Consider the following 27,323-nt stretch of genomic DNA (forward strand, 5'->3'; position numbering starts at 1 on the left):
CAGGATCCTAAAGGGAGGAAAAGGGGAACCCTAAAGTTAATTAAAATAGTGAAAAAGGAAGTCCTACAGAAATTAAAGCTCCAATTTACTCACGCGTCGGCTGCTGGCAACCCACGAGCTCGGGGGGCTAAATGTTGAGGTCTAAAAAGTTATAACACCAAGGCCCAAAATAGCACAGTGGGTGAACCCCATATAGAAGGGTTGAGCTCACCACAAGAGAAAAGGTTGGCCCAAGTCCATTAAAAAAGATTTAAACCCCCAGAACCCATGAAAGGGCAGGCCTTAGGGCCCATGAAACAAAGGGAAGAAAGTAAAAAAGCCTAGCCTGTCAAGATCAGAAAATCAAAGGAAGTCCAATAGGAAGAACTGGGCCGAGATACCCAGAGGTTCCCAGGAGCTCGGGATCCTCGAAACGTACAGCACAACTAGGATGGGGTTGAGAGAATTCAAAAAGAGCACCAAGAAACACAAGGAACGAAGGACAGATACATCTTTCTCAATCATCCAATGATGCAGAAAGGAACTAGAAGGCTTGGAGAGTAACAATTCATGAACAAGGAGCTAGTACCTCGGGCAACCCAGAAAGAAGAACTATAAAGAGAAGTAGCTGGGAAAACCTTCAACCTGGCAAGAATGGATTCAGCTCACCTAGGAAAAATGAAAAAAAAAAAAAAAAAAAAAAGGACAGCCAAAAAGCTGAGTTTGAAAAGGTAAGGTTTAGAAGCCTTGAGGGAAGAGAGATTGGAGGTCAGCCCTCTAAGGACACCCCAAAATGGAAAGTCAGCAAGAAGCTTTTAGGGAAATAGCACCAAAAGAAGAAAACTATAAGAAACAAGGAAAGGATCAGTCATCAGAGTGGCTGGCACAACGTGGGCTCTAGTACCCAGGGGAGCAGAGGAGGGGAATCAGTGGTACCCCAGAACCCTAGAATGACGCTATAAAAGGGAGAAGCAACCAACATTGAAGGGGCATTCAGCAATAGTGAATCATAATAGAATCAATAAGAAAACTCTGTCAAAAACTCAAAGAAAGTAGTAAAAGAAAGAGAAATATCGCCCAGTATCCCAAAACAGCCATTATAGAACATACTTAGATTCAAAGGGATTCAAACTTTGCATGTCTTAAAGGCTTAGATAGCCATCTAAGTCTGTAATTTTTGAGCTTATTTGGACCTTGTAACACATCTTAGTAAGCACATTGTGATTTACAACTAAAGAAAGTAATGAAATATTTCATAGTATTTTAAGGATCCTTAATAATACATTTGTCTCTCTCTTTATTACATTGTTCTTGTACTATTTCTTACTGTTCAATACATATATATATATATATATATATATATATATATTCTTGCTTGCTAGTATGTACGTATTGTAGGATTCTTGCTCTATGCACCACTTGGTTTGGAAATAGCCCATTTTGCTGTGGTGAACCAAGCCTAGTCCCTTTAAACAACAACTCAAAGGCCCAGGGTCCTTGCTTCAACTTGGGCCTAGACACTATCCAAAAAAGAACCCTCACAATGTAGAACTTGCACAATCACAATTGGAAGAGCTCATTGAAGATGTAATGAACATGACTATCTACAAAGATGAGCACAAGGAAGACACCTCTTCAATGGAACCCTCAATGGATCTAGTCCCTTAATCGATGATGATTTTTGCATTTTGATATGGCACTTGGATGTTTGGACTTAGATTTTGCCATCATGGATATTTTGATACGCCATATATGTAATCATTCTGGTTTTTAATTTCTTAATATGTAATGTCTTTAAAGTTTTTTATATGGCACTTGGATGCCATGTAATAATTTTGGTTTTTTTTATTATTATGGAACTTTGACATATTATTGAATTTGATTGTATGGAGGTTGGAACCTTTTGGACTAGTAATTTTATTTTGAAGGAATGAAAGAATATTTGCTTTCGTTATTATTTGAATTTTATTACTTGATTTATGGTTGACTTATAATTTTAAATATATGAGAGTTGATAACAGGTTATTCGGGTTAAGTTTAACCTATTAATTAAACATGTTTGGGTTAGTTAGGATTTATTATTCAAACAGGTTATTAACAAGTCATTTGTGTCAACCCTAATATGACCTACTAATTAAACAGGTTAAACGTGTCATGTCGGGTTACCCGTTTAATAAACAAGTCGTGTTAGGGTTGAGAAATCCTGACCCGTTTATTAAACAGGTTGGGTTTGGGTTGACCCATATAACATAATACTTACAGCTCAACCTGACACATGAACACGAATTGCCACCCTTAACCAGGCTTCCATTCTCAACTAACCTGAATAAGTAATGCTCTTGCCCGGTTGGCAACCGTGATCGAATTAAACAGGCCCCTATCCTTAAGAAAAAATAAAGATAAAGTTTCCACCTGTTCAGTGACTGGGATCAAACCAAGCACAGGTTTCTGTCCTAAGATAAAATAAAGATAAGGGTTCCACCTGTTCGATGACCGAGATCGAACCGAGCATAAGTTTCTATCCTTAGATAAATAAAATAAAGATAAGTTTTCCACTTGTTCGGTGACTGAAATCGAACCGAGCATAGGTTTTTGTCCTTAGATAAAATAAAGATAAGGATCGTAATTCGAATTTTGTATATTACATGCATTAACATTGTTCTTTACACAGCAGTTGTATGTAACTTGTAATTTCTCCTACAGTTAGCGGTAAAATCTTTGTAAATTTTGAACATTCCATGGACAAGGGATTGGCCTCTCATCCATATCCTCCAGGTAATATGCCCCCAATTCCAGCAATGGCAGTAACCTTATACGAACCCTCCCAATTTGGAACTAACTTTCCAGCACTAGCATCCCGAGCATTCCCCACTACTTTCCCCAACACTACATCTCCAGCACTGAACTCTCTACTCTTGACATCCTTGTTGTATCGACGAGCAAGCTTCTGTTGATACTCGGCCAACCTTATGGTTGTTGATTCTCGGTATTCTTCTAACGAGTCTAACTGCTTTACCATTAGCTCTTCATTTTCGGCAAGGACAAATCCTGAGACCCAAGCACTGTATAAGCTTACTTCAGTGGGTATCACCGCCTCCCCTCCGTATGTCAGTGAAAATGAAGTTACTCCCATGGATCTTCTAGGGGTTGTCCAGTATACCCATAAGACACTCGATAACTCCTCGGCCCACATTCCCTTTGTGCCTTCCAATCTCTTCTTCAACCCATTCATAATCGCCTTGTTAGTAGCCTTGGCTTGGCCATTACTCTTTGGATACATCAGGGTGGAATATCTGTTCTTAATATCGAGGTCACTACAGAACTTTCGGAAGGATTTATTATCAAACTGCAACCCATTGTCAAATACCAAGAATTCTATCACCCTAAATCTTATTATTATGTTTCTCCACACAAACTTCTTAATATGTACATCCCAGATATTGCTAGTGCCTCGACCTAGACCCATTTTGTAAAGTAGTCTACGGCTACTAGAACAAATCTTCGATTTCCTGTAGCACGAGGGAATGGACCAATAATATCTAGCCTCCACTATGCAATGGGCCATGGGCTACTGATAAGGTTTAAACTCCCTGCTAGATGATGTATTAAAGGGGCATGCTTTTGACACTGCTCACACTTTCGAACCAATTCGATAGCATCCTTGTGCATTTGTGGCCACTAAAATCCCTGGGTCATTGCTCGATGCACCAATGAATGTCCCCCAACATAACTATCACAAACCCCCTTATGGAGCTCAGTCAAGAGCTCATCAACCTTTCTGGGGTGCAAGCATTGAAGATACAATCCCCTAAAAGATCTTTGGTACAGTTTATGGTTTGCCGACAACCAATACCAAGCAGCTACCCGACGTACAGTGCCTGCTTCTTTTCCATCAACTGGCACTCGATCCTCAGCCAAAGAGTTAATGACTGGATCTAGCCAGCAGGGTTCAGACACCACTACCATTGAAACGTTTACCCTTGCATCAATACTATGTTCTGTCACCACCTCCACTTTGATTAGCCGAGGTACTTCCTCGGTCAGTGATGACGCTAAAGTGGCCAAAGAATCGGCATGCAGGTTTCGCTCCCTAGCAATTTAGACGACTTTTACCTTCTGAAACTGATTCATAGTCTACTTTACCAATGGTAAATAATCGATCATCCGGGGATCTTTGGCTTCAAAGCTTCCTTGCACCTGATTAACAACCGATCGAGAATCTGAGTAAACCTCCACTTCCTGTGCACCCAAATTCAAAACAACTCTTAGTCCAATAAGTAAGGCTTCATACTCAGCCTTATTGTTGGAAGCCTTAAAGCCCAACCTAAAAGAATGTTCCACCATTATCCCCTCTGGCGTGATAATAATGATTCCTACCCCAACCCCCAGTGCACTAGATGCACTGTCCACAAATACTCTCCACGGTTGGACTTCAACACGGCAAACAATCTCCACCTCCCTTCTCGAGGAAAATTCTACAACAAAGTCTGCAAGAACTTGACCTTTCACTAAACTTTTGGGTCTATACCTTATGTCAAAAGAGCCCAATCAGGTTCCCCACTTGGCTATCCTACTCATGAAATCAGATCTCTTTAACAAGGACTGAAGGGGATACTCGGTCAACACGTAGATGGTATGAGTTTGAAAATAATGGGGCAACTTCCTTGTGGCATGCACTAAGGCTAACACCAACTTCTTTAGGGGCAAATACCTTATCTCAGGGTCGACCAGGGTTTTGCTAACATAATATATTGGCTATTGTACACCTTGATCCCTCAACAACACGGTACTTATGGCATGCTCAGACACCGAAAGATACATGAACAAATCATCATCGGGCTTTGGAGCCAACAATATTGGTGCCCACATTAAATACTCCTTTAACCTTTTCACATTCCTTGGTCCATTAGAATCCTTTTCATTTTTTTAGAAGCTGATAGAATGGATGGCACTGGTCCGTGAACTTAGAAATGAACCGATTCAACACCTGGACTTCCTTTGGATTGCTCGGCGATTTAAGGCATTCTATAGCACTAATTTGAACAGTATTAACTTTTATTCCATGGTGAGTAATCATATATCCAAGGAACTTGCCAGCCCCCACTTCAGAGGCGCACTTGTCAGCGTTGAGACGCAACTTGTGCCGATAAAGTACTTCAAACACTTCCTAAAGATCATCGATATGCCTTTGCTCCTTTTTACTCTTCACCACCATATCCTCAATATATACATCCACTATATGCCCAATCTTATCTCTAAACATCCTTGTCATCATCCGTTAATAAATAGCCCCAGCATTCTTCAGACCAAATGGCATCATAGTGTAATGATAGGTAGCATCAAGAAAAATGAACGCTGTCTTTTCTTGATCCTTGACAACCAGGGCAATCTGATGGTAACCCTGAAAAGCATATAGGAAACTCATCCTTGAGTATCTGTATGTTTCATCTACTAGCTAATCAATCTTTGGTACAAGGAAGAGGTCTTTCGAGCATGCTCGGTTCAGATCAGTAAAGTCTACACATACCCTCCATTTCCTGTTCTTCTTTTTCACCACCATAGTATTCGTTAACCACACCAAGAAGAAAACCTCCTTTATTGCCCCTGCTTCTTTTAACCTCTTCACCGCTTGCTTGATAGCCTCAACGTGCTCTTTAGCCGACTTCCTTGGCTTTTGCTTCTTGGGAGGAAATAGTGGATCTACGTTAAGCCTATGAACAATAAACTCTGGAGCTACCTGGGGCACCTCGTATGGGCTCCAAGCGAATACATCTGCATTTTGTACAAGCAACAACAACATCTCCACCCTATCTTTGTCAGACATTCCTGCTCCTACCTGAAAACTCCTATTCTCATCTAGCAATATACTCACCTTTATCAACTCCTCAGCATAACTAGCCCCATTTTCCTCTGGGGGTTCCTGTAACTGCTATAATGGGACCTCTTTGGCAGACTCCTTTTGTTTAATCTCTAAGTTAACAACAACAACTAGGCATTATCTTGTCACTTGCTAGTTTCCCCTTACTGTAGTGATACCATGTTTGGTGTGGAATTTGATCTTGACATGTAACATGGATGGGACTGCTCCCATTGCATAAATCCATGGTCTATCGAGAATTTCCGTATATGGGGAAAATGAATTGACCACTATAAAAGTCACCATCACCTCTTTTCCTTCCTTGTTCACGGGGAGCGAAATCTGCCCCTCAGGAACCACCATTCGACCATCAAATCCAACTAAGGGCGTATCATACTTAGATAGATCTTCATTCTTCAAAATCAAGCCCCCTAAATAAGTCAGAATACATCACCTAGGCGTCACTCCCTTAGTCCACTAATACTCTCTTCACTATAAAACCATTTATCTAAGCTGTGATCACCAATGCATCATCGTGTGGCTGGGTCATTCCTTCCAAATCATCATCATTGAAGGTAATGGATTCATGGGTATACTTCAGTCTCTTCTAGAAGGGCTGCTCATCCTGACCATTCTCCATCGGGACTACGGTCAGTACCCCTTTTCTCTGGGTCGCTAAGGTTCCCGTTGAAGCAACATGGATGACTTCAATCACGCCTAAAGGGGGCAAGAGAGGATTCCCCCGAGGTTGGGTACCTTGTACGGCTTCTTGATTCCTTGGCTTTACAACAAACTCCTTTAAATGCCCCAACCTTAGTAACTACTCCAAATGGTCTTTCAACACCCTGCATTTTTTGGTGGTATGCCCTTTATCCCAGTGATAAATGCAATACAGATTCTGATTTCTTCTCGATGGGTCACTCCCCATCTTGTTCGGCTACCGAAAGTATGGCTCATTCTTGATCCAATCCAAAATTTGGTGCACAGGCTCCTTGAACGTCACATTTACTTCTCTTAGGTTCTTGGATCCCTAGGTCCCTTCTGAGTCATGGCTGAAAACCCCCTCGCCGGAACCCTTTGGTGACCGACGCCTTCCCCTTGCTCTACTTTCGATCATCCTCTAACCTCTTGTACTCCTCAATACGCCTCATTAATTGCCTCATATTCTCGAGAGGCCTCCTCGTTAGTGAATCTTATAATTTAGAATCCTTGGGCAATCTCAACCGAAAAGTGCTTGCTGCAATTTTTTCATTGATAATAGCTCAATTTTGCACATTTATATCATTATTAGAAAGCATTATCATACTTATTTTGAGTTAATTCATGAATTTTATAGTTGGTTTTGGAATAATGCTAAATAATCAATTTTGGGCTTAATTGAATTTTAATGCATGAATTTGTCTTTTGTAGGATAATGAAATTAAATAAGTGGATTTGTGCAAAGAAGAAAGCTAATGGATTTTAATTTCACAAGCACCATGATGAAGTCAAAGAAGGCCAACCCAATTAAATTCAAGTACAATTGGAGCAAGGAATCAAAGGAAATTTGCACCTAATCCAATTCCAATTCGGATTAGGATTCCAGCCTGTGCACCAGTTAGTATTTGGAGTATAACTTTTGGCTCCAATGTCCAATCGAGATGATTCAAGTTGGGATGGAAATATAACTTAAAGGGCTACAACTTTTTAGTTTACAAAAAGTCTGAATTCTGAAGTTAAATGGGCTAAAAACTTCGGTTAGTTGAAGCCTAAAAACCTGGGATTTCCTCCAAACGGGAATTCAACTTGTAATAGGATTCCTTGACCTATTTATAGGCTCTTTAGAGAAAAATTCAGGGAAGAGCTGCTGTTGAACATAATTTAGGTTTTATTATAGTTTCTTTACATTTTTTAGAGTTTTATTTGTGTGTTATGGCTTGCTAGAAGCCTTGCTAAGGCAAGGGGTGAAACCCAACCATTTATTGGTATGTTCTTAACAATTATTTATCGGCTTTAATGCTTCTGTTTTTATGTTTTTGATTGTTTTACTCATCTAGAAAAGTGTTTAGTTCTGTATAATTCTTTGATTTATCATAGACTCCGGGCACGTTAAATGCTTAGTATTCCCTGCGAACTAATTCACTAGTTTTGTTTTGCCAAAAATCAATCAATTGCATGAAACTACCTTAGACAATTAATTCTCGAGTTTTTATTGTTAAATCATCCGACCAAAATCATCCTTCGTATGAATTTTAGTTGAGTTATAAAATAAATATTGCTAAGACTACTAATAGATGTGTTACGTGTGGATCCCTAAACCTTAGCACCTTAATATATTGTTATTTTCACTCAATTTAAATTACTTTCACTAAACTATTAAAAATCTCTTCTATTAAACTTTATTATTTTATTTTTATTCTCTTGTGGTTTGCTAATCAATTCCCTTTTCCTTGTGGATTCGACCTCGAACTTACCGAGTTATTACTTCGTGACAATCTTGCACTTGGGAGCATTATTTAAGTCGCAACAAGTTTTTGGCGCCGTTGTGGGGATTAGGCAATTAGAGAAGCGTTCCACTTTGTTGGAGAGGTTTTCGGCATTAAATTTCTTCACATATTTGGTAATATCTCTCCAATTCTTTTCTTTTTAAGTAGTTTAGTTTTCTTTTAGAGTTTTTCTTTTATTTTTACTTCTCTTTATTGTTAAAGGTTTTTGTTTTATTTTCTTTTGTTTTATTTTTCGTTTTCTTTCTTGTTTTACTATTGCATGCGTGTTTGGTGTCATGATAGTGATAATCGCTTGGTTAGAATTCAGTCTAATAATTTGTTTGGCAATTTATCTGATTCTTTCACACATTCTCACACACTTAATATCATGGCAAACTTAGAGAGTAATCATGGTGATGAGAATAATTTAAATAATGAAAACTTCCATGCTTACCAACCCATTAGAACTCTCAGGGATTATTTGCAACCTACTAAGAGTAGTGCACCATTATGCATCATTTTTCCAACTAATGCAAATAATTTTAATTTTAAGCCCGGTATAATTTCATTACTTCCTAAATTTCATGGCTTAGATTCTGAAAATCCTTACCTACACTTTAAGGAATTTGAGGAGGTATGTTCTACCTTTCATGACCAATCATGTAATAAAGAGACCATTTGGTTGAACTTGTTCCCTTTTTCTCTTAAAGACAAGGCAAAAACTTGGCTTAATTCTTTGAGACCTAGATCAATTGGTACTTGGCAAGAGATGCAAATTGAATTTTTAAAGAAATTTTTTCCAATTCATAGGACTAATGCACTTAAAAGACAAATAATGAATTTTTCACAAAAAGATAATGAGACATTTTATCAATGTTGGGAAAGATTTAAAGATTTGCTTAATGCTTGTCCACATCATGGCTATGAAACTAGGCGTATAATTAGTTCTTTCTATGAAAGTTTAACTCCAAAGATGCGCCAATTCGTAGAGATGATGTGCAATGGAGAATTTTTGAATAAAGATCCTAATGAGGCTTTTGATTATTTTGATCTCTTAACTGAGAATGCCCAATCTTGGGATACCACTAATACCTTAGATAGGTCTAGAGCATCCACCAACCTCTCTGGGGGTGGTAAGTACCAACTTAGGGAAGATGATGACCTTTCTGCTAGGGTGGCTAGTCTAACTAGGAAGCTTGAAGCCATGGAATTAAGGAAGGTCAATGGAATCAATATTGTGCCTGAAATTGATGAAGTTTGTAGAATTTGTGAGACCATGGAACACCCTACCAATAAATGCCCTACAATTCCAGCTTTTAAAGAGATGTTGCATGATCAAGCAAATGCTATGAACATGGTGAAAAAATCATACCCTTCCCCCTATTCAGAGACATACAATTCAGGGTGGAGGAATCACCCAAATTTTAGTTGGAGGAATGATATTGTGGTTGCACCTCCTACACATGGTTCTTCAAATTTTGTTCCCTATAATCCCCCTCAAAAGAAGAGTCCTGAGGACACTTTGCAACAATTCGTGCAAACTTAATCCACCATTAATAATCAAAACTCACAAGCCATAAATGACATTAGGAGCACTCTTACTAAATTGACCACATCCATGAGCACAATAGAAAAGGGTAAGTTTCCATCTCAACCACAACTAAACCCCTATGGTCAAATTTGTGTTGATGATTGTAGTTCCTCTGAAAATAAAGTGAGTCAAGTTAAATCTATAACTACTCTTCGTAGTGGAAAAATCATTGATAAAGATATTCCTAAAAGCAATACACATGATGAGTCTTCCAAAATAAAGAGTAATGATGAGGTCCTTGAGTCTAAATCTAATGAAATTGAAAGGTGTCCTATCCCTGCTCTTTTTCCCCAAAGGTTGATTTCCCCTCAAAAAGTGAATCAAAATTTTGAAATCCTTAAAGTGCTTAAGCAAGTTAAAGTGAACATTCCTCTTTTGGATGCCATAAAGCAAATTTAATCATATGCTAAATTTTTGAAATATTTGTGTACTGTTAAGCGTAAGCTTAATGTACATAACAAGGCATTTTTGACTAAACAAGTTAGTGCAATCATTCAAAACAATAGACCTCCAAAGTTTAAAGACCCAGGTTGTCCCACTATTTATGTGTGATTGGTAATTCAAAAATAGAGAAAGCTTTGCTTGATCTTGGGGCAAGTGTGAATCTTTTGCTATAGTCAGTGTATGAGCAATTAGGTCTAGGTGAATTAAATCCCACTTCCATAATTTTACAACCTGCCAATCAATCTGTGATTGTTCCAAAGGGTGTTGTTGGGGATGTTTTGGTTCAAGTGGACAAATTTTATTTTCTTGTTGACTTTATTATTTTGGACATGCATCCTATTTCTAATGCTAATTCTCAAATATCTGTGATTTTAGGACGCCCATTTCTTGCAACTTCTAATGCATTGATAAATTGTAGAAGTGGAGTCTTAAAATTATCTTTTGGGAATATGACCCTTGAACTTAATATTTTTAATACTTGTAAGCAACCTAAGGATGAAGAGGATGTGCATGAAGTTGACTTAATTGAAACACTTGTTCAATAACAATTCAACAAAACATGTTTTTCAGATCCATTAGAAGCTTGTCTAGTCAATTCATGTGATTTTAATTTTGATGACAATTCCGAAATTGCATACATTCAATATCTTTTGGAATCTGCATAGGAATCAGAAGCAAGCAATTGGAAATTGAAATATGAGGAGTTGCCACATCGTGAGATAAAGTTGTTGCCATCTAGTGAGCAAGTACCAAAATTGGAATGAAGCCCTTGCCCGTTGAGCTCAAGTATGCTTTTCTAGGAACCAATGAGACTTTTCTTATGATAATATCTTCTAAACTTGACTCTTTGCAAGAAGGTAAGTTATTAAATATTTTGAGAAAACATAAGAGTGCCATAGGATGGAACATAGCTGACATTAAAGGAATTAGCCCATTGGTTTGTACTCACAAGATTTATTTAGAGGACAATGCTAAACCATCTAGGGAGATGCAATGTAGATTGAACCCTACAATGAAAGAGGTAGTTAGGCCTGAAGTGCTCAAATTGTTAGATGTGGGTATCATATACCCCATCGCTGATAGTAAATGGGTAAGTCCTACTCAAGTGGTGCCTAAGAAATCTGGAATAACTGTGATAAAAAATGAGAATAATGAGTTAATTCCAACTCGTGTCACCACAAGTTGGCGCATGTGTATTGATTATAGAAAATTGAATGCAGTCACTAGGAAAAATCATTGCCCTTTACCTTTCTTGGATCAAGTTTTAGAGAGAGTAGCAGGTCATGAGTACTATTGTTTTTTAGATGGGTATTCTGGGTACTATCAAATTGAAATTGCACTTGAAGATCAAGAGAAAACCACATTTACTTGTCCTTTTGGTACTTTTGCATTTAGGAGGATGTCATTTGGTTTATGTAATGCACCTACCACTTTTCAAAGATGCATGCTAAGTATTTTTAGTGATATGGTTGAGCATTATTTAGAGGTTTTCATGGATGATTTTTCTATGTTTGGTGACTCTTTTGATGAATGCCTTTCTAATTTGCAAAAAGTCTTAACTAGGTGTGAAGAAAAAATTTACTACTAAATTGGGAAAAGTGTCATTTCATGGTCACAAAAAGGATTGTATTAGGCCACATTGTTTCTTCAAAAGGCATAGAGGTGGATAAAGCAAAAATTGAATTGATTGCTAATTTGCCTACACCTAAGACTGTTAAAGATGTGAGATCATTCCTAGGACATGCTGGATTTTATAGGAGGTTCATAAAAGACTTTAGTTTTATATCTAGACCTATGTGTAACCTCCTAACAAATAATACTCCCTTTGAATGGACCCAAGCTTGCCAAGAAGCTTTTGATAAGCTAAAAGGCATGCTTACCACTGCACCTATCATGCAACCACCAAATTGGACTTCACCTTTTGAAATTATGTGTGATGCAAGTGATTATGCGATTGGAGCTATTTTAGGGCAAAGAAAGGATAAAAAATCTCATGTAATTTATTATGCAAGTAAGACTTTGAATGAAGCTCAAATGAATTATTCTACAACTGAAAAAGAGTTACTTGCTATATTATTTGCCTTAGATAAATTCCATTCATATATTCTTGGTTCTCTTGTTGTTGTTTTCACGGACCATGCAGCTTTAAAATATCTTCTTTCAAAGAGGGATACAAAGCCAAGGTTGATTAGATGGATTCTTCTACTACAAGAATTTAATATTACCATCAAAGATAAAAAGGGAGTAGAAAATGTGGTGGCAGACCATTTGTCGCACCTCACTTTTAATGAATCCATGGATGCGTTACCCATTAGGGATTCATTCCCTGATGAACAATTGTTTCCCATCTCTACTTTGCCTTGGTATGCTAATATTGTCAATTTTCTTGTCATAGGCCAAACACCATCTCACTGGAGTGCTCAAGATAAGAAACGCTTCATGGTTGAGGTATGCAATTTTTTTAATGATGATCCTTATTTATTTAAGTACTGTCCAGACCAAATCATTAGGAGATGTATCCCTAATAATGAAATATTTAGTGTCATCTCCTTTTGTCATAATGAAGCTTGAGGAGGCCACTTTTCTTCAAGGAAAACTGTTGCAAAGATTTTGCAATGTGGTTTTTATTGGCCTAATATGTTTAAAGACACTCATCATTTTTGCAAATCTTGTGATTCTTGTCAAAAGTTGGGAGGAATAACTCGTAGAAATATGATGCCTTTAAACCCAATTTTAGTTGTTGAAATTTTTTATTGTTGGGGCATAGATTTCATGGGTCCGTTCCCTCCTTCTTTTGGATATCTTTACATTCTAGTGGCTGTAGATTATGTTTCAAAATGGGTTGAGGCAATTCCTTGCAAAAAGAATGATCACAAATTTTTTTTGAAATTTTTAAAGGAAAATGTTTTGTCAAGATTTGGCATCCTTGGGGCAATTATTATTGATGGGGGTTTGAACTTTTGCAACCAACCTTTTAAGGTATTAATGAGAAAATATTGCATAACACATAAGGTTGCCACCCCATATCACCCACAAACAAATGGACAAGTTGAGCTTGCCAATAGGGAGATTAAACAAATTTTGGAGAAGACAGTTAACCCAAATCGTAAAGATTGGTCTTTGGGGTTGAATGATGCACTTTGGGCATATCGCACTGCCTATAAAAAAATTCTTAGTATGTCTCCCTATAGACTTGTTTACGGTAAAGCTTGTCACTTGTCTGTGGAATTGGAACATAAATCATATTGGGCAATAAAGATGTTTAACTTTAACTTAGACAAGGCTAGTTCATTGAGAAAATTGCAATTGAATGAGTTGGAAGAAATTCGGCATGATGCATATGAGAATTCTAGGATTTCTAAAGAAAGAATGAAGGTTTTTCATGACAAAAATTTTTTAAGGAAATCTTTATGTTAGGTTCTAAAGTTTTGGATTTTATGTATTTAGAACTCTAATGTGTATTGTTGGCAAACCATGATCAAAACAATGTGTATAGAAGTGTTTAAGTCTAGCTCAAAGTTGTGATTTTATGTAAAGTTGGAATCGAGTTAAAGCAGGAAGCATTGTGCCTTTCGGGCTGGCTCAATCGATCGAAGGTCGGGCAGAATGTTTTTCTGCAGATTTGTCCAACTCAGCCCTAAGTGTTTTAAAACGTTTTTAGGGTTTATTATTTGTCCTAAGTATAAAAGGCAAACCCTAGCCACGTTTTAGTGTTGCTCATATTTGCGGTTTGTGTAAATCTCTTATGAGATCTAGAGGAGCTTTCCTTTACACAAACTTAGGGTTTTCAAGGAGAAGCTTTATCTACGCCTTGATGATCAATTCAGTTGCTGTCATTGAAGCTTAAAGAAAACACAAGCGGGTGTGCTTGTATCTGGTGGTGAATCCAAGAAAGAAGGAGTCCGTGGATTCGGAGTTTGCACGTGGTCGTGTCAGTAAGTTCTACTGGTGGGTAGCAATAAGAAGTCGAGCGTGGGGGCTTGTAAGTCTTATTGTATGAACTTCGATTCTTTCAAGATAGTGGATTCAAGTTTACCTTGAGGATAGCTAGGTCAAATCCTCCCCAGGTTTTTTCCCGGTTTGGTTTTCCTGGGTGATCATATCTTGTGTTATTTACTTTCCACTGCTTTGCATGATTTGATCTTTTATATTGTGATAACCTAGACTTGTTTAATTAGACTAAGTAACAACTTGGCTAATTACCTAGGTTAAATCAATTGTTTAAGGGGTCTAATAACTATCAAGTGGTATTAGAGCGGCTAGCTCTTTTGTTGTTGATCCTTTGATCACTGACCTGATCCTTGACCCCTGTTGTCATGGAACACAGACACTCTCTAGTTATTCCTCCTCACTTTGATGGGAATAATTGTGCTTACTGGAAAGTAAGGATGAAAGCATTCCTGAAATCCATTGATGAGAGGGTGTGGAACTCCGTTGAATACGAATAGGAGAAGCCCAATACTCCTGTTAGTGAGTGGGAAACTTCTCAAAAAGAAGTAGCTTCATTTAATAGCAAGGCTTTGAATGCGATTTTTAACACTGTTTCTATAGAGGAATTTAAGAGAATCTCGAATGTTGAGATCGCTCATACCGCTTGGAATATCCTCCAGACTGTGCATGAAGGCACAAAGGCTGTCAAAATAAATAAATTGCAGCAATTAACTTCTAAATTTGAAAGCATTAGGATGTCTGATGATGAATCTTTTGATAAATTCTATGCTAAATTGAATGATATTGTTAATTCTGCTTTTAATTTGGGTGAAATCTATTATCAACCTAAAATTGTTAGGAAGATTCTTAGATCTTTGACTGAAGACTTTAGACCCAAGGTGACTACCATTACTGAAAGCAAGGATGTAGACTCCATCCCTGTTGATGAACTTGTAGGATCTCTTCAATCCAATGAGTTGGATCTACCCAAAACTACCAAATCCAAATCAATGGCTCTTAAGTCAGTTGATGATGTTGAAGGTGGTGGATTTGATGATGAGCTCTCTACTACAAAGATTGCCTATCTTGCCAAGAACTTTAGAAACTTTCTCAGGAATAGCAATAGAAAGGCAAGAGGCACAAACACTGTTGAACCTAGAAATTTTAGGAAGCATGATCCCACTAAAGTTAACAACAATGATAAACCTAGAGAAAGAGTAGGTCAATCTTCCAACAATTCCATGGGCTCTTAATGTTTTGGATGTCAAGGGTATGGACACATGAAATCTGAATGTCCAACCTATTTGAAGTTTAAGGGTAAGGCTATGGCTGTAATCCTTAGTGATAGTGAAGTTTCTGATCATGAGTCTGATTGTGATGAGGATGGAAACTTCATTGCTTTCACCGCTACTGCTGTAGTTGATGAGAGCATATCTGTTGAAGAGAACCCTTCTAATGGGGAACTCTCTGAAGATGCAAATCTTCAAGAGGCCTATAACAAACTTTGCAAAGTTACTACAAAGGATGCTATGAATGTTGAACTTGGCCTGAAAAAAATTGAATCTCTTGAGCTTGAAAAGAAAAATTTGCTTGTTAAACTATTTGATGCTAATGATCTTTTGAACAATGTGAAAATTGAAAATATGCTTTTACTTGATAAAGTCAAATCTTTGGAACTTGATTTATCTATTGCTAGATCTACTAGTTCTAAACTTGATTAAATGCTGAGTGTTCAAAAGTCGTCTTCTGACAAAACTAGATTAGGTTATGTTGATAGCATCTCTGTGTCCACTCCCCATTCCACAAAGTTTGTTCCTTCATCTTCTTCTTCTGAACCTTCAGTGAGTGAGATAGTGAGTGAAACTGTCAAACCTCCTATGAGTGAGGTTGTTAAACCCTTAGAAGGTTCATCATCTAGGAAGATTAGGGTTAATCTAAAAGAATCGAAGCCTAAGAAGCCTACCCTATCTAAGGACAAGACACATGATAAAATTGCATGGGTTTGTCACTTTTGTGGAAAGTCTGGACACATCCGTCCAAATTGCTACAAGCTGCAAGGTGCTAAGAGAGCAAACAAACCAAAAGTATCTGTGCCTCAAGAACTTGATCCTATAGTACTTATTGGTGATTTGGTAAAGGCTTTAAACCTTTATTCCAATCCTGGAGTTGGTAATCATTCTCAAGTGAATAAGAACTCCAATGCTCGTGGTGCATCTAAAAGGTTTTGGATGTAAAAGACTCGACCTAACTAAGTTTTTCTGACATGGTCCTTGTGCTTCATTTGCTCTACCCTTTGTGACCATTGTTCTTTGGTTTTTTTTTTTTCTAGGATTTGTATAGCATAACATTCATGCATTTCATTCTAGGTGTTTTTTATTTTTAATAAAATAAAAATAAAAATAAAAAAGGAAGAAAAAGGAAGCACATTTTGTTTTGCACTATTCTTCTTGTTTTTTTTAACAAGGTTGGTCAATTTATTTTCACATAACATGTCTTTTGTACCTTATTAAGCTTTGATGAGCTTATTTATTACACTTTACTAGTTGAAGTTTTGTAGTGCATGTTGTGTGAGAAAGATGTTTATGGTTTTTTATTACTATGTCTTAATCTTGAAGTCACATGTTTTTAAATGTTTGACTTGAACTTTTAGAGAAATGCATAAATAACCATCTCACCACTGTTCACTAGCCAATCATGAACACCTTAGTGCATATCATAAGATTTTGTGCTCGAGAAAGTGTAGCACATGCACAAAAAGAACATAAGGTGAAGCCTCGGGTTAAATTGCTTAATTCTTAAAATAAAAATTGGTGTGTACTATTAGGCTTGATGCCAAACTCACATAACTTAAAATTGGAATGTATATTATGAGGTATAAATACAAGAAACTTACATGATTGCAAGCTTATAATCTAGGAGATGTAGGAGTTATATGATGTAACTCTTTAGGTGATAGTCTCTTTTAAATTCTTTGTGATGAATTTTGTAGACTTTGTGATTGATTGCTACTCACATATCACCTCACATGTATCTCAAGCTTTTGCTAGTTGCACACACTACACGAGTTACTCTTTGCTAAACATTATACATGTTATTGTGTGTGTTTATGGTCTGACCAACCAAGTTTTGCAAATACTTTGAATTATATGCAAAATTAATTTGTTACTTGAAAATTTGTGGAGAATGCAAGAAAATTTGTTTTGGGAATTTTGGGCTTAAAATCCTTGATTTGGAAATCATATCATCCCATACTCATGCATTTTTGTGCTTAAATTCCAATGCTTTGAGTTAAATCAACTTGTTTTTCAAAAATTGTGTTTTTCCTCAAAAATATGGTGAGCCTCTGCCTAATTCGATCCATTTTGTTTTTCGATCGATCGAAAATTTTTAAATTTGAGAGAGAGAGTCTTTGTCTGTTTCGATCGATCGAGGCTGATTTTCGACCGATCGAAACTCGTGAATCAGGTTTTTAAAAAGACAAATTGGACTTTTTCAAAGTTACTTTTCAAATAGTTTTCAACTTTTCTCTCTCTGTGCGTTGGCTCTAGGCTCCACCATCCAATTTTTGTCGTTTACCTTCAAGATTTTTGTAAGGTTTTTGTCCTTGGAGGCCGATAAGTCCCTTTTGCCCTTCCTTTTCAAGTTTATTTCTTGATTTCATGCATTTTTCATGCATTATCATGGGTATTTTCTGCACTTTCAACATATTGGGGTTTTTGATGATTCGAACCTATTTTGGTGAAATTGATCAATGGGTTTTTGTGCTATGATGCTATAATAATGTTCCCTATAGTTTAATTTGATCAATTTTGTGGTTTTTGAAAAATTGGAAATTCTAGGGTTTTGAATTTAATCCGTATTGGAGATTTTGTCTAATTGGGTTAAATTGATGAAATTGGCTTATCACTTTGATGTATTTGGTCATTATTTTTGTTATTATATCATGTGTAATGATCAATTCGTCAATATTTTTCAAATTGATCAAGTGGTTTTCCAAATTTTGGGGTTTTCGTGTTAAAATCTTAATGTTCAAGCCAATTTTGTAAATTTGAACCTTTTGGACTTAATTCACTGCATTAGAACATGCATCATGTCATTTAAACTTGTTCATGCATCATATAGATTTTTATTCTATATTCTATTTTTGTGCTAGCTTGCAGTCTGCCCTTGGTTTTGGTTTTGTGTTTTTGTTCTTTTGCTCTGTGTTTTGATCCTTATCTTAGCACCATATCTAGGAAAACTAGAGCCAATAGGACCCCTTCCACTTCTTCTGTGTCTCCCTCTAGGGTTGAGGAGTTTAGGAATGATAAGTGTGGTGAGGTCTATGAGACTTTGAACCGTAAACGTAAGATATGGTCTGAGCGAGTTGTTGTGTTAGATGAGCTTGATCCGGCCATTAGGGCCAATTTTGAGTCTAGAGGTTGGTTGCCTCTCTTAGAGATAGATCATCCACCCCCGACCGCCCTGATTAGAGAGTTCTTTTCTAACCTCTTTTGCCACATCTATGATTCCAACACCCTTGTTAGGAGTTGGATACGAGGTGTAGAGTTCACCATTACCCCTTGGGTAGTGGCTGAGACTCTTGGGGTGCCGATTGTTCAGGATGCTGACTATCCCTATGATGAGTCACCCTCATTAGATGTTGTCATGTCTTACATCACTGGGTCATCTATCCAGTGGGGTTCTGATCCTCGAATCACGTCCGCTGAGCTTACCGAGATGGCATATCTCTTCTTTAGGATAGCGTGTCATTCCTTGTGGCCTATCTCTCACTTCCACACCATCCCTTTAGAGCGATGTGTGTTTTTGTATGCCTTTATTTCTGGAGTGTCTATCAATTTTCCTCACTTATTCCTTCGTTCTTTGAACAAGGTTCATAGGAGTTTTGTCGTAGGGCATGCACTGATTCATCCTATTTTCATTTATAGGATTTTGCTCTTCTTAGGTCTAGATGGTTTTCCGTCTGATGAGCCTGTTCATGTGATTGCTCCCATAGGTGCCACCTTTCTTCGTCGGAGGGCTGCTCAGTTGAGAGTTGCTCCTTCTCATCCTAGAAGTGCGTCATCTAGTGGTGTTCCCCCTCCTTCCTCTTCTACAAGTACAGCTGCTGCTGAGATTTCAGGTGCTGCTGCTGATGCTGATGTTCCTCCACCAACTACTTCGGATGATTCAGACATTCGTCGCACGTTGGATCATGTCTTGACCGTTCAAGCGGCTCAAGGACAGATTTTGGTGGATGTGCTCGATGAGATCCGTGCCTTGCGTGCGGAGTTGGCGCAGTTTAGACCACCTCCCTTTTGATGATGGATATCTTATTTGCCCTTTGGCATTCCGTCACAAAAAGAGGGAGTACTTTGTAGGGTTTTTGTTTTCAGGGGGAGTTTATTTGTTTTTGGTTGGAGCTTGTGGAGTTTAGATTGTATCTAGGTGCTTCACTTTGCACTTAACATTTTTAGCTCTTACCTTGTTTTTTATGGGATATTCTTGTTAGGGGGAGTTTTATGTTTTGTTGGTACTTTATTTGTTTCTTGTTTCAAACTGCTTATTGATTTATATTTATGAGTTATTCATTGATATATGTCTTTATTTGTGTGTTGTTTGAAATCAAGAAGTTATTTTGTTTACTTGTATTGTTTCCACACATGCGGTTATGCATTTTGTTTAGTGTTTTAGGAAATATACAGGTTGATTCAATTGAGCTGTTGTCTACACTTGCAACTGATGGATAGTAGTTAGGATTGAATTTGTTTTATGAGTATTATTTTGCAAAGGGCTTTTTATTTTGTAAACTTTGAGCTTCTAGTTGTGTTTTGTCACGGATTGTCAAAGGGGGAGTTTGTTAGGTTCTAAAGTTTAGGATTTTATGTATTTAGAACTCTAATGTGTATTGTTGGCAAACCATGATCAAAACAATGTGTTTAGAAGTGTTTAAGTCTAGCTCAAAGTTGTGATTTTATGTAAAGTTGGAATCGAGTTAAAGCAAGAAGCATTGTGCCTTTCGGGCTAGCTCGATCGATCGAAAGACAAGCTCGATCGATTGAAGCTCGGGTAGAATGTTTTTCTGCAAATTTGTCCAACTCAGCCCTAAGTGTTTTAAAACGTTTTTAGGGTTTCTTATTTGTCCTAAGTATAAAAGGCAAACCCTAGCCACGTTTTAGTGTTGCTCATATTTGCGGTTTGTGTAAATCTCTTGTGAAATCTAGAGGAGCTTTCCTTTACACAAACTTAGGGTTTTCAAGGAGAAGATTTATCTACGCCTTGATGATCAATTCAGTTGCTGCCATTGAAGCTTAAAGGAAACACAAGTGGGTGTGCTTGTATCTGGTGGTGAATCCAAGAAAGAAGGAGTCCGTGGATTCGGAGCTTGCACATGGTCATGTCAGTAAATTCTACTGGTGGGTAGCAATAAGAAGTCGAGCGTGGGGGCTTATAAGTCTTATTGTATGAACTTCGATTCTTTCAAGATAGTGGATTCAAGTTTACCTTAAGGATAGCTAGGTCAAATCCACCCCAGGTTTTTTACCGGTTTGGTTTTCCTGGGTGATCATATCTTGTGTTATTTATTTTTCACTGCTTTGCATGATTTGATCTTTTATATTGTGATAACCTAGACTTGTTTAATTGGACTAAGTAAAAACTTGGCTAATTACCTAGGTTAAATCAATGGTTTAAGGGGTCTAAAAACTATCACTTTAGAACCATCTCAAAAAGTTCTTTTGTATAATTCTAGGTTACATTTGTTCCCCAGAAAATTGAGATCTAGATGGACTAGACCTTTTATTGTTAAAAATGTTTTCCCCCATGGTGCCATAGAAATTGAAAATCCTAAGAATGGTAACATATTTAAGGTGAATGGACAACGTCTTAAGCCATTTCTTGAGAATTTTTCACAAGAGGAGGAATCCATTAATTTGGAGGATCCCATTTATCAAGACTTGCCAAGCAATTAGCATTAGTATTTGTGTTGTAGTTTAGATTGTGTTTTTTTTTTTTTTTTTTTTTTTTTTTTTTGTTTTTTGTTTTGTTTTCTAACCCCTTTTGCAGGTGTTAAAGTTTTTTTCTGTTCATTTATATATTCATCTCTTCAGGGTACTCTCTGTAATCTCTACTCTTTATTGTTTTTCTTTGTTATCATTGAGGACAATGTAAGTTTTAGGTTGGGGGAAGGAACTTGAGATGGTTTGCATTTGGTTTTATTTTATGTTAATTTTTTTTTTTTTTTGGGTTGTTTTTAGTGATTTTTGTTTTTGTTTTTAGTCCAACTTCAAAAAAAAAAAAAAAAATGGTGTTGCTTTAACAAGAGTTTTAAGTCAAAGTTCTTTATGCTACTTCTATCTAAACAATTCCACTATTTTTCATGCTCAACTAGTATGCACATGCACTTTAGCCACATGAACATGTTTCTTGGTTGAAAGATAGAGATGACTTTGAAAATCTTGAAAATAAAATGTAGAGACTATAACCCAAGTGAGTTCTTGAGCCATTCATTTTTTTTAGAGGGTTATTTTCTTTTAACCTCATTTTTCATTTGGAAGCACATAACTTTGTTGTTGCTTAGTCTCATTATTCTTTGATTTGGTCGAATGCTAAGAATTCATCAAATTTTATACCACACCTAAATATGTTAAAGTCATGGATTTTGAAGAACTATCCCAATCCTTAAGAGATGATTTTAGGCCATCTTTGTTAATTTTGAGCCTTTATTATTTTCTTTCCTGATACATTACCGCTAGTCACCCATTTGAGCCTATTATTTTAGCCGTTCTTTCTCTAACCCTTTCCTAAAGTGTTCCAAGAATGAATGCAATCAAATTGTTTGATTACAATAAATTTGTGGTGAAATAGTTGGAAGAAAAGGAGGACTCACTCAAAAAAAAAAAGTCATAAACAGAAAAGGAAAAATGTTGAAAAAAAGGGGAATGTAAAAGAGGAAGAAATAGAGAATGAATTTGTTGATGAAATTTTGAAGAAAAAAAGAAAAAAAGTGAGAGTACAATATTCAAGAAACTTGAGAGAATAAATTAATTGTCATATATTCAAAAGAAGTTGTCTCTCTAATTATTCTTGGGAACACTTTTTATTTTTACCTATACCTTTTGTTCTAAATTCCTCCTCTTTACCCTACATTACATACCAATGAAAGCCCTATTTGATCTTAAGGAAGGTATGGTTTGGATCTTGACATGACTAATCAATGTGTGTGGTGTAATATTCTTAGTGTTTGTCATCCTTTCATGAGACTATAAATATCCTTTATTTTGCTTCACCGTTCTTCATCTTATTTATATGTGAGATATTAGTCTTTGTTCTATATTATTCTGCTCACATATGTTTGAGAGTGTTACACCCTTTTCGGAGTGATTTTATTTGTTGAGTGTTAACAACTATGAGATTTGAGTTGAAGCATAACTTTGGATAGAAATTCAAGCCATATTTTATCTTAAGACTAAGGTTGTGTTTGTCTTGGCTAAACTATTCACATACTAAGTATTGATGGCATGTGGAATATCTTTGGTGGTTGTTAGTATTTTGACCTTTGATTAACTATTTCTACTAAAGTAATAATTTTTTTGTTATTTTGTGTCTTTGTCTCGAGTCGCTTAAATTGCTAGGGACTAGTAATAAGCTGGTTGGGGACTGTTAATATAGCTTAATCTTGCACGTTTATATCATTATTAGAAAGCATAATCATACTTATTTTGAGTTAATTCATACATTTTAGAGTTGGTTTTGGAATAATGCTAAATAATCAATTTCGGGCTTAATTGAATTTTAACGCGTGAATTTGTCTTTTGTAGGATAATAAAATTAAATAAGTGGATTTGTGCAAAGAAGAAAGCTAATGGATTTTAATTTTACAAGGGCCATGATGAAGTCAAAGAAGGCCAACCCAATTAAATTCAAGTCCAATTGGAGCAAGGAATCAAAGGAAATTTGCACCTAATCCAAGTCCAATTCGGATTGGGATTCCAGCCTGTGGACTAGTTAGTATTTGGAGCATAACTTTCAGCTCCAATTTCCAATCGAGATGATTCAAGTTGGGCTAAAAATATAACTTAAAGCACTACAACTTTTTAGTAACGAAAAGTCCGAATTCTGAAGTTAAATGGGCCAAAAATGTCGGTTAATTGAAGCCTAAAAACCTGGGATTTCCTCCAAACGGGAATTCAACTTGTAATAGGATTCCTTGACCTATTTATAGGCTCTTAGGCAAAAATTCAGGGAAGAGCTGCTGTAGAACATAATTTAGGTTTTCTTAAAGTTTCTTTACATTTTTTAGAGTTTTATTTGTGTTATGGTTTGCTAGAAGCCTTGCTAAGGCAAGGGATGAAACCTAACCGTTTATTGGTATGTTCTTAACAATTATTTATTGGTTTTAATGCTTATGTTTTTATATTTTTGATTGTTTTACTCATCTAGAAAAGTGTTTAGTTCTATATAATTCTTTGATTTATCGTAGACTTCGAGCACGTTAAATGCTTAGTATTCCCTACGAACTAATTCACTAATTTTGTTTTGCCAAAAATCAATCAATTGCATGAAACTACCTTAGACAATTAATTCTTGAGTTTTTATTGTTAAATCATTCAAAAAAAATCATCCTTCGTATGAATTTTAGTTGAGTTATAAAATAAATATTGTTAAGACTACTAATAGATGTGTTGTGTGTGGATTCCTAAACCTTAGCACCTTAATATATTGTTATTTTCACTCAATTTAAATTACTTTCGCTAAACTATTAAAATCTCTTCAATTAAACTTTATTATTTTAGTTTTATTCTCTTGTGGTTTGCTAATCAATTCCCTTTTCCCTGTGGATTCGACCTCGGACTTATCGAGTTATTACTTCGTGACAATCCTGCACTTGGGAGCATTATTTAAGTCGCAGCATTCATTACCCCCACCGTTCTCGTTGTATAGTTTCCAATACTTGCAAGTGTAACTGCGAAGAGTTTCCCTAGCTCCCATCTTCATAGACAGTGACACATCCACTACTTGTGGTACTCAGCTACAGGTGATAAATCGGACCCCGAACTCTTGTATCAGCTCAACAAAACTATGAATCGAGGCCTTCCTCAACCCATTGAACCACCTCAGAGCAATGGGCTTGAGACTTGAAGGAAACACCTTACACATCAGTGCGTCGTTATGATTGTGCAAAAACATCATCTGGACATAATGACTTACATACTCTACCGAATTCGTCTTCCCGTCATAATAGTTAAATGGAGGTCTAGTAAATCTACTTGGCATTGATGCCCGTTCGATATCTCCCGAGAACGGTGATCGAGCAGCTCTACGCAATGCTTGGCTCATAGCATCCATTGCAGCAATCCTGGGTTGTCGCCCCTCCGGGGAAATCGAGTCTCTATTTGCATACACCTGAGACCAATCTCAGTGTCAATGGGAACCAAATTAATGGGACACCTCTCCATGACTACTCCCCAAACTTGTTGACCCCTCTGCATGCTCTTTGCGGTTTTTTCTCTGATGCCTACCTCTTGCCTCCAACTCCAAATCCCTTACCAATCTACGCAAGCGTTCAAGTTCTTCATCCCTCCTGTCAAAATGTTCGTGTCCGGAGGTCCCTGACATTGATCAATACGTTTGAAACGACCCTTTCCCTGAGCCAGAATGTTCTTCTTCTTGCTCATATCTCTAGTCTTCATCTCTCTTGTGCCTCTTTTCTCGCCAACTAGAGCCTCGAGAAGATCCTCCAGAGCCACTTTCTGCATAACTTTCCGAGTGCATCCTAGACATCTTTCTTACACGAACCCCGGCAAAACTACAACTATGTAGGAGATTCCCATAGATGGCGCCAATTGTATGTGCCCAATTTTCCTCACTAGACTAGGCCTAGTACTGAGCTCAGAATTTGTTTATATGGTGGGTTATGATTTTCCTACTACGGGTAGCTCCCAACCGGACTACTTAGTTGCACTCCTTTGCCCTCACAAAACTCCCACGTCTCCTTTAAGCTCCTCTCTATGGTTAGTACTATCTCTCTTTAGCTTTCTCTTTTCACTCAGCATGACCAACCCCATCTCTCTACTCTTTTCCCCAATTTGTAGCTTAAGGTTGGTGAAGTGTTCATGATTATGTTCTAGTCTCACTCATGTAGGTGGGGTTCGATTTGATTATTCTTGACATGGAATATTCTTCTTTGGAAATAGTGGAGATGACTTTGGAACTAGTTCCTGCCTCCAAAAGGTCACTCAGCAGCGATATTCCCCAAGGCAATACCAAGCTGCCGAGGTCATGGGTTGTTCCAGGTAAATATAGCCTCCGATCAACCCATACATGATCAGTATGGGTCTATCTATCTTGCGATCAGCTAAATGAGCCCATTATTGGATTTGGGCTTGAGAATGTCTTAGTAATGCACTTGGGCCAAGGCCCAATGCCCAGTGGGCTCAAAGCCTTATGCCGTACAATATATATATATATATATATAGAGAGAGAGAGAGAGAGAGAGAGAGAGAGAGAGAGAGAGAGAGAGAGAGAGACTCGCGCTACAATACACTGGAAATGTCTGGTACCAAAATATTCTGTTCCAATAAGAAAACTAGAATGATCACCGAAATGGAATTCATAACATTACTATATATAACTTCTACGGTTATACATATAAGCTATTCAAGAAGTGTGTGATAGTCCAATAAGTGTTGTTTTTACAAAGAGTACTATTCAACAAGCGTAAGAGAAATAGTAAGAGAGAAATAGTGAGTGATGTGCATAGCAAAGTGCGTGTAATGTATCAAGTATCAATAAAAAAATTCTATTTTATTGATAGCTCCTTTGTTTATTCTATTTGGGTATGGTGAGATTTATCACAAAATATTTGACAAAATATTTTTCTTTTGAGTGTCAAATTCATTTTGACAAAACTTCCGCTTTTAAGTTTTAGAGTGTTGTTAATAACATTTAGGTGCCCTCCTAGCAAGGCCAGCCCTTCCATTAGGCAAGCTAGGCAATTGCCTAAGGCCCCCAAGTGGAAGGGGGGCCCAAAAATTTTAGAAAAGAAGGGGTAGTAGGGGCAAAAAAAAAAAAAAAAAAATAGTTTCAAATGAATTACAAAAATCTGGCACATCCTTTTAACCAAAAACAAAAATTTTGGTAAATCTGGTTAAACATTGGTTCTAAACAAAATCATTGCCCAAAAATAACATTATTATCCTCTAGACAAACCAAAAATCAACCAAATAAACTACAAATCCAGTCTAAGAGATTAACCACAAAATAATCACAAATCAAAACAAATAAAACAACTCAAATCCCTAAAAATTTTACCTTTCTCTCTGCTCTTCACCTCTCTCTGTCTCTCATTCTCTCTGATTCTCTCCACTGTTCTCATCTGCTCAATAGCTTAAGCAAGCTTTCTCGGTTTCTCTGCCTCTCTCATTCTTTCTCTGAATCTGATTCTCTGCTCTCCACCTCTCTTAACTGCTCACTGTATCATGTTCAGGTATAAATATTTGGGCACTTGGCTTTCTCTTCATTTTATTTGTTAAGATAATAAGATTGGGCCCTGGTTTTGTTTATCAATTTATGGCTGCCTGGACTGGGCGTTAACTTCACGTCTGTTTAGGCCTTCAAGTTATATATATAAATATATATATATATATAAGGCCTGCATTTTTTTTTTTTTTTTGGTTGGTTATAGATAGGATTTGTTTTGTGTTTTTTTGTGGGTGGGTCTTATTAATAAGCCTTGTGTTATAGCTGTGCTTAAATTTTTGTTATGCTTGTGCTTAATTTTTTTTTTTAATTTTAATCTTTTGTTTTAATATATATTTTAGTTAGTGATAATATATTGAATAAGTCTTTATTTATGCAGGTTGAGATTGCTAAAAAATTGTTATTGTTCAGTGAAACTACAACAATACTTTTTATATAAATCAGGTTCTATTTCTCATTTGCTCTTCACTTGAAAGTTATTTTTTATTTTAGTCTTTATAAATATATTGTTTGATTAGAAATGTCTACTAGAAAATATGCATCTGGATATGAAAAACTTAAAAAAGAAAAAAAGAAGAAAAATTGATTGAGTCTCAAA

At 36.8% G+C, this 27,323-nt stretch overlaps 1 non-coding gene and 1 pseudogene across 1 annotated transcript; one reads left to right on the forward strand and one right to left on the reverse strand.

Annotated features, from left to right (window-relative positions):
• Positions 1 to 9,118: 9,118 nt before the first annotated feature.
• LOC115988237 lies at positions 9,119 to 9,225 on the reverse strand. The gene has a single exon (XR_004091408.1). It is a non-coding gene; the product is annotated as a small nucleolar RNA R71 (small nucleolar RNA).
• LOC115985606 lies at positions 9,137 to 21,216 on the forward strand (annotated as a pseudogene).
• Positions 21,217 to 27,323: the final 6,107 nt, after the last annotated feature.

The sequence above is a fragment of the Quercus lobata genome, chromosome 4 (assembly GCF_001633185.2).
Source record: "Quercus lobata isolate SW786 chromosome 4, ValleyOak3.0 Primary Assembly, whole genome shotgun sequence".
In the NCBI taxonomy this organism is placed as follows: domain Eukaryota; kingdom Viridiplantae; phylum Streptophyta; class Magnoliopsida; order Fagales; family Fagaceae; genus Quercus; species Quercus lobata.